Below are 7,357 nucleotides of genomic sequence, written 5' to 3' on the forward strand. Positions count from 1 at the left end.
CCTTCCCCTACCCGGTAGCCCGGCTCGGGGCGACTTCCTGTCGCTGGGGTCCCGCGGCCTAGGTGCCTCACGCCCCCTTTGTCCCTCGCTCCTGAAAGAGCCCCTTTTCTAGCTTCCGCCTCACCTCAATACCTCACACTCACTCGCTCCCTCACAGAGACTCACAGTCACACACTAGGTTAAACCGAAACGGCACTGGGAGGAGGGGGGTGGGGGTAATCCCAGGAAATATCGCGAGAATCTGCAGTACTCTCGCGGTATTTCGTGCTTCCTTTCACCTCTCGCCACTGCCTGCTCAAACAACGCGAGAGCAGGTCCCGGGCCAGAAACGCATTCCGCCAGATTCTCGCGATAAGATCCCAGCTCCCCGTTTGAGCAAAACTTTATTGAAACGGACCTAGGAGGAATTTTTTAATTCAAGACTTTATTAATAACTCATTGAACAAATACATATTCCCAAGTTCCGGCGCAAACTAATTTTTGCATACTCTGTAACAGCTCCTTTAAATACCAGGATGAAAATATTGTCGACAGGATAAAGAGCAAATGGGGGGCTATTTCAACCCAAGTGTCTAAGTATTAACGATTCTTCCCACTTAGGTAGCATATACTACTACGTGCATTATTACTAATTCTCGTACTGCCCTGCAAAACACGATTTCCTCATCCCTATTTTAGAGATAAGGAAAACCGGACTCAGAAAAGTTGAGTAAGTTACTTAGGGTAACAAAGCTAATCCAGCAAGGGCCAAAGAAGAGATTAAAATTCACGTCTGGGGACTTCCCTGGTGGTGCAGTGGTTAAGAATCTGCTTGCCAATGCAGGGTGCGTAGGTCCGGGAATATCCCACATGCTGTGGAGCAATTAAGCCAGTGCACCACAACTACTGAGCCTGCGCTCTAGAGCCCGCGCTCTAGAGCCCACGAGCCCACGAGCCCCAACTACTGAGCTTGCATGCTACGACTACTGAAGCCCGCACACCTGGAGCCTGTGCTCCGCAACAAGAGAAGCCACAGCAATGAGAAGCCCACACACCACAGCGAAGAGTACCCCCTGCTCGCCACAACTGGAGAGAAGTCCCGGGCACAACAACGAAGACCCAACACAGCCAAAAAAAAAAAAAAAAAAAAAAAAAAATTCATGTCTGACCTTAAACTACAAGCTCTTTCATTGTGTGTCACTACCACTCTCCAGTCTGCTTAAAATCTTAAGAACCTTGAAAGCCCATCACCCCTTGAGATCCTCTTATGGCTCTTTTGGAATCATTTAGCCATTTATCTTCACACAGAAGATTATAGTTACGAACAAGCAAAGCATAGTATTCATGAACAGGAAAAAGTATCTTACACTGCTCCTCATTTTTTATTTTTCAAAATTCCTTGGCACATGTTAACTCATTCCATTCACAACTTACCTCTTCACAACTAACCCCTGAAATAGGTTGCATTAGTGAGGCGACTAAGGAACAGAGAAGCTAAGTGGCTTGTCCAAGGTTCCCCATTCTTTTCTTCAATAAATATATGTGTGTGAGACGTTAAGGTCCTTCTCTGTGTACTAGTGCCCACTGAGGGCCCTCAAGAAGGATATAGACAATATATTCATACCTCAAAATATAAGGTAATAAATGTCATAAGAATGATACAGAGCAGTGTGGAGGTTCAAAAGAAGGTTGGGAGTGGTAAGAGAAAGCTTTATAAAAGTATGACATGAGGGGCTTCCCTGGTGGCACAGTGGTTAAGAATCCGCCTGCCAATGCAGGGGACACGGGTTCGATCCCTGGTCTGGGAAGATCCCACATGCTGTGGAGCAACTAAGCCAGTGTGCCACAACTACTGAGCCCACGTGCCACAACTACTGAAGCCCGCACGCCTAGAGCCCGTGCTCCGCAATGAGAAGCCACCGCAATGAGAAGCCCGTGCACTGCAACGAAGAGTAGCCCCCACTCGCCACAACTAGAGAAAGCCCACGCGCAGCAGCGAAGACCCAACACAGCCAAAAATAAATAAATAAATAAATAAATAAATAAATAAATAAAATTAAAAAAAAAAAGTATGACATTTGAGTTGGACCAGAAAGAGTAGATAGGGATTTGTATATGCAAAGAGCAGCCAGTAAATTAGGAGCCAGAAAACATTCTGAATGAAGGCAGAAAAATCTACTCTCCAAATCACTCCCTGAAAATGTTCTTGTTGCTTTGGGTCACATGGGTACAAAAAAAGTTTTTTACTTAAATGTTTGAGTCCATAAATCTTCATTTAAAAAAATGAAAAAGACGGGGAATTCCTGGCGGTCCAGTGGTTAGGACTCAGTGCTCTCACTGCCAGGGGCCCCGGTTCCATCCCTGATGGTGGAACTAGGATCCCACACGCCGTGCGGCTCAGCCAAAAAAAAAAGGAGAAAGACCAAGTTTTTCATGACAACTTTTTAATCATCTACGGAAGTAAAATTAATACTATCAAGAAAAAAGAAAGAAAAAAAGAGGACAGAGTTAAGTACTCGAACTCAGGTGTGGTAACTCCTCATTCATTGCTGCAAGAGGGCCTGGATGTAAAGGTCTCCACCAGTGTCTAACATGATGGCAGATGACATGAGACTTAATGAGCCGATTAGATGAAGTGACTGGTCCACCTTATTAAACGTTGGCATGAGTTCAGCAAAATTACTCTGATTTTTTTCTATCTTTTAAATGAGATCAAGGTTTTGACCCAGGATGCACCCACAACCCACAGTAAAATGGAAAAGTGGGGATGGCAGAAGGAATTGTGATGATGTGTCAAATTAAATCTTGAAGAGTAAAATTCATTATCCAAATTAATCCACCATTATTCCAGCAGTAGAAACTTTCTTTTTTTTTTATTAATTTATATTGGAGTATAGTTGCTTTTTTTTTTTTTTTACTCATTGTGTTATTTATTTATTTATTTATTTACTTGGTTGCACCAGGTCTTAGTTGCAGCTCGCTGGCTCCTTAGTTGAGGTACATGGGCTCCTTAGTTGTGGCATGTGGACTCTTAGTTGTAGCATGCATGTGGGATCAAGTTCCCTTACCAGGGATTGAACGGAGGCCCCCTGCATTGGGAGTGCGGAGTCTTAACCACTGTGCCACCAGGGAAGTCCCTGGAGTATAGTTGCTTTACAATGTTGTGTTAGTTTCTGCTGTTCAGCGAAGTGAATCAGTTGAATGTATACACATATCCACTTTTTTTTAGATTTCCTTCCCATTTAGGTCACCACAGATCACTGAGTAGTGTTCCCTGTGCTAAACAGTAGGTTCTCATTAGTTATCTATTTTATACATAGTAGTGTATATATGCCAATCCCAATCTCCCAATTCGTCCTACCCCCTCCCTTCTGCCCTTGGTAACCATAAGTTTGTTATTTACATCAGTGATTCTATTTCTGCTTTGCTAATAAGTTCATATGTACCATTTTTCTAGGATCCACATATAAATGATATCATACGGTATTTGTCTTTCTCTTTCTAACTTACTTTGCTTAGTATGATAATCTCTAGGTCCATCCATGTAGCTGCAAATGGCATTATTTCATTCTTTTTTATGGCTGAGTAGTATTCCATTGTGTGTGTGTATATGTGTGTGTGTGTATATATACATATATATATATATATATATCTATCTCACATCTTCTTTATCCATTCATCTGTTGATGGACATTTAGGTTGTTTCCATGTCTTGGCTATTGTGAATAGTGCTGCTATGAACATAGGGGTGCACGTATCTTTTTGAGTTATAGTTTTGTCCAGATACATGCCCAGGAGTGGGATTGCTGGATCATATGGCAACTCCATTTTTATTTTTGCGGGGAACCTCCATACTGTTTTCCACAGTGGCTGCACCAATTTACATTCCCATCAACAGTGTAGGAGGGACTTCCCTGGTGGCACAGTGGTTAAGAATCCGTCTGCCAATGCAGGGGACATGGGTTCGAGCCCTGGTCCGGGAAGATCCCACATGCCGCGGAGCAACTAAGCCCGTGTGCCACAACTACTGAGCCTGCGCTCTAGAGCCTGCAAGCCACAGCTACTGAAGCCTGCATGCCTAGACCCTGTGCTCTGCAACAAGAGAAGCCACCGCAATGAGAAGCCCGCGCACTGCAACTAAGAGTAGCCCCTGCTCGCCGCAACTAGAGAATGCCCGCGCGCAGCAACAAAGACCCCACGCAGCCAAAAATAAATAAATAAATAAATAAATAAAAAGATGTGTGGAATAGCTACTGCTGATGAGTCAATGGACTGACATTTAAAAAAAACAAAAACAAAAACAAAAAAACAGTGTAGGAGGGTTCCCTTTTCTCCACACTCTCTCCAGCATTTATTATTTGTAGACATTTTAATGATGGCCATTCTGACTGGTGTGAGCTGGTACCTCACTGTAGTTTTGATTTCCACATTTCTCTAATAATTAGCAATGTTGAACATCTCTTTATGTGCCTGTTGGCCATCTGTATGTCTTCTTTGGAGAAATGTCTATTTAGGTCTTCTGTCCATTTTTCGATTGGTTTTTTTTTTTTTGCTTATTGAGTTGCACGAGCTGTTCGTATATTTTGGAAATTAAGCCCTTGTCGGTCTCATCATTTGCAAATATTTTTCTCCCAGTCTATAGCTTGTCTTTTCGTTTTATGGTTTCCTTTGCTGTACAAAAGCTTATACATTTGATTAGGTCCCATTTGTTTATTTTTTTAAAAAGATATGGTACATTTTAAAAATTATTTATTTATTTAGGCTGTGCTTGGTCTTAGTTGCGGCTCATGGGATCTTAGTTGCCGCATGCTGCATGCAGACTCTTAGTTGAGGCACGCATGTGGGATCTAGTTCCCTGACCAGATCGAACCCAGGCCCCCTGCACTGGGAGTGTGGAGTCTTACCCACTGGACCACCAGGGAAGTCCCCTATTTGTTTATTTTTGCTTTTATTTCTATTGCCCTGGGAGACTGACCTAAGAAAACATTGGTATGATTTATTGTCAGAGAATGTTTTGCCTATGTTCTCTTCTAGGAGTTTTATGGTGTTATGTCTTTAAGCCTTCAAGCCATTTTGAGTGTGTCTAAATTTTTAAATACAACTGCTGAGATTGGCCCAAAAACTGGTGAGAATTGTGCCTTTGTAAAATAAGGGTTGCTTCCCTCTACAGAAAAACTTTGAACTCTGAAATTCCAGGACTGCATGATTTGCTTTATTTGCATGACCTCCCAGGGCAGGGAGTCAGGGCAACTCTGGGAAGCCCAAGGTGATCAGTCAGGTGATGACTGTAGTTTCCCTGTAAATCCCCCAAAGCAGGTCAGAAAGCTTCTCCTTAGCTGTACACAAGGGGAAATATTTAACTAAAGTTATAATAATTTTCCCCCACCCCAAGGCCAATTTGTTAGTTTAGATTTTGGTTTAAAGAGTCCTCTGGAGTCTCCCACAAAGCTTAGTCATTTAAAATTTGTCCATCCTCCTCTTCTTGGCATATAAGATTACTCCTATGTGTACCTTAAATGCTTTTCTTATTTAATGACACGTCTCTCCTATCTTTACTTTTAGAGTACAAATTTTTCCACAATGTCATTTCAGCTGCATTTTTGGTTGAGAAATAATAACTTATTCTATTCTGTGACTAAAATTTGGTAAAGTTTATTCTGTTTTCAAGTTTTATATGATTTAACATTTCCTAGCCACACTTAGTACAGACATTATTGTTTATTTGTACAGAGAGCTTCCATGGGGAAATGTAACTGTGTATCCAACAGTGATACTTTGGGCATAAGAATAAATTAACAAAAATTTTTTGGGTGCCTACAATTACAGTGACCAGTCATATTTTCAGAACTCTAAATCAGGTGAGCCCATCAAGGGCTGGGGCTGTGCTTTCAAGTTTATATTACCAGCTCCTAATACACAAGTATTAGGACTCCACAGATATTTGTTGGATGAAGAGCACTTTGACAACAGGAAAGGAAACAGCATTTTATTTTTTGCTTTTATTTATTTATTTTTTGGCCATGCCACACGGCTTGTGGGATCTTAGTTCCTCAACCAGAGATAAAACCCAGGCCCTTGGCAGTGAAAGCGTGGACTCTTAACAACTGGACTGCCGGGGAATTCCCACAGCATTTTAAATATGAACTGTCTTTGGAAATTCTCACTTGGATAAATGCTCTCTGTACTTCATCAATGTTAAGATTGCTAGATTTACATTCTATAACATTTGGAACATACTTTTACACTAAAAAAAATTTGATTATCTGAAATTCAAATTTAATTGAGTGTTCTGTTTTTTATCTGACAACACTATCAGTTTATCCCAACAATATGCATTGAGTCTCTGACATGTGTCAGGAGCTAGGCTAGGCAGTATCACTACACAGTAGTGAAAGCAGCCGCCCTTCCTGGATTTGATAGTTTAGCAGGGAAGACAGGCATTGAATGCATCATCATGTACTTAATTAATTTTGATGGTGAAAGTGGTATTAAAGAGAAATTTGAAATAATATAACGGAGGACCTGATCAAGTCAGGGGTTAGAGAAGCCTTGCTTCTCTAGTCCAGAGCAAGAGACATTTACATTGAGATCTGAATAAGTCGGCCTCAGTGAGGAGAGGGGGATGGGGTAGGGAAAGACCTCCCAGCAGTTAAAAAGGCATATGTATATGTATAACTGATTCACTTTGTTATAAAGCAGAAACTAACACACCATTGTAAAGCAATTATACTTCAATAAAGATGTTTAAAAAAAAAAAAGGCATGTTCAAGGACCTTGGGAGAGGAAGGAGGGAAGGAATTGTCTGCAGGTGGAAGGTCAGTGTGGCTGGGGTTTGGCAAGGGGAGAAGAGCTGGGTCTAGAGAGGCTTTTTAGGCCCAGTAAAACATTTGTCTACTAAGCCCAAGTACAGTGCTAGGTAGTGGGGATTCAGAAATGAGAGGCAATTCCTGCCTCGAGAAACTCACTGTGTAGTGACTGAAAGGAATGAGGGCACGAGGAATAGACAAGAAGTAAAATTTAAGTTCTTTCAAGGAGCATGGTTTATATCTTTGTGGCGATAAGCATGTGGCAAATAAAGATTTATTCTTATTAAATTTACACTGCTGTGCCTGCTCATCTGAACTGCAGTTACCTGCTGGAATGGCTTTGGAGGATGTTTGCATATCATTTTTGAAATATGGGGACTGTCTGAGACTAAAGAACCAGTGGAAATCCATTGCTTAATATCCTTAGAGCAAACTAGGTAAAATCCAACTTTTCAGCAGTTATTCTCAAGGGTGTGTATGGAAAAAAAGAACATTAAAAAAAAAAAGGTAGCCTTAACTATTTTAAGAACTTCCACCCAATGCTAGCACAATTGTATTTTAGCTTGGCTCTT

Source organism: Eubalaena glacialis, chromosome 19 (assembly GCF_028564815.1).
Source record: "Eubalaena glacialis isolate mEubGla1 chromosome 19, mEubGla1.1.hap2.+ XY, whole genome shotgun sequence".
Classification (NCBI taxonomy): domain Eukaryota; kingdom Metazoa; phylum Chordata; class Mammalia; order Artiodactyla; family Balaenidae; genus Eubalaena; species Eubalaena glacialis.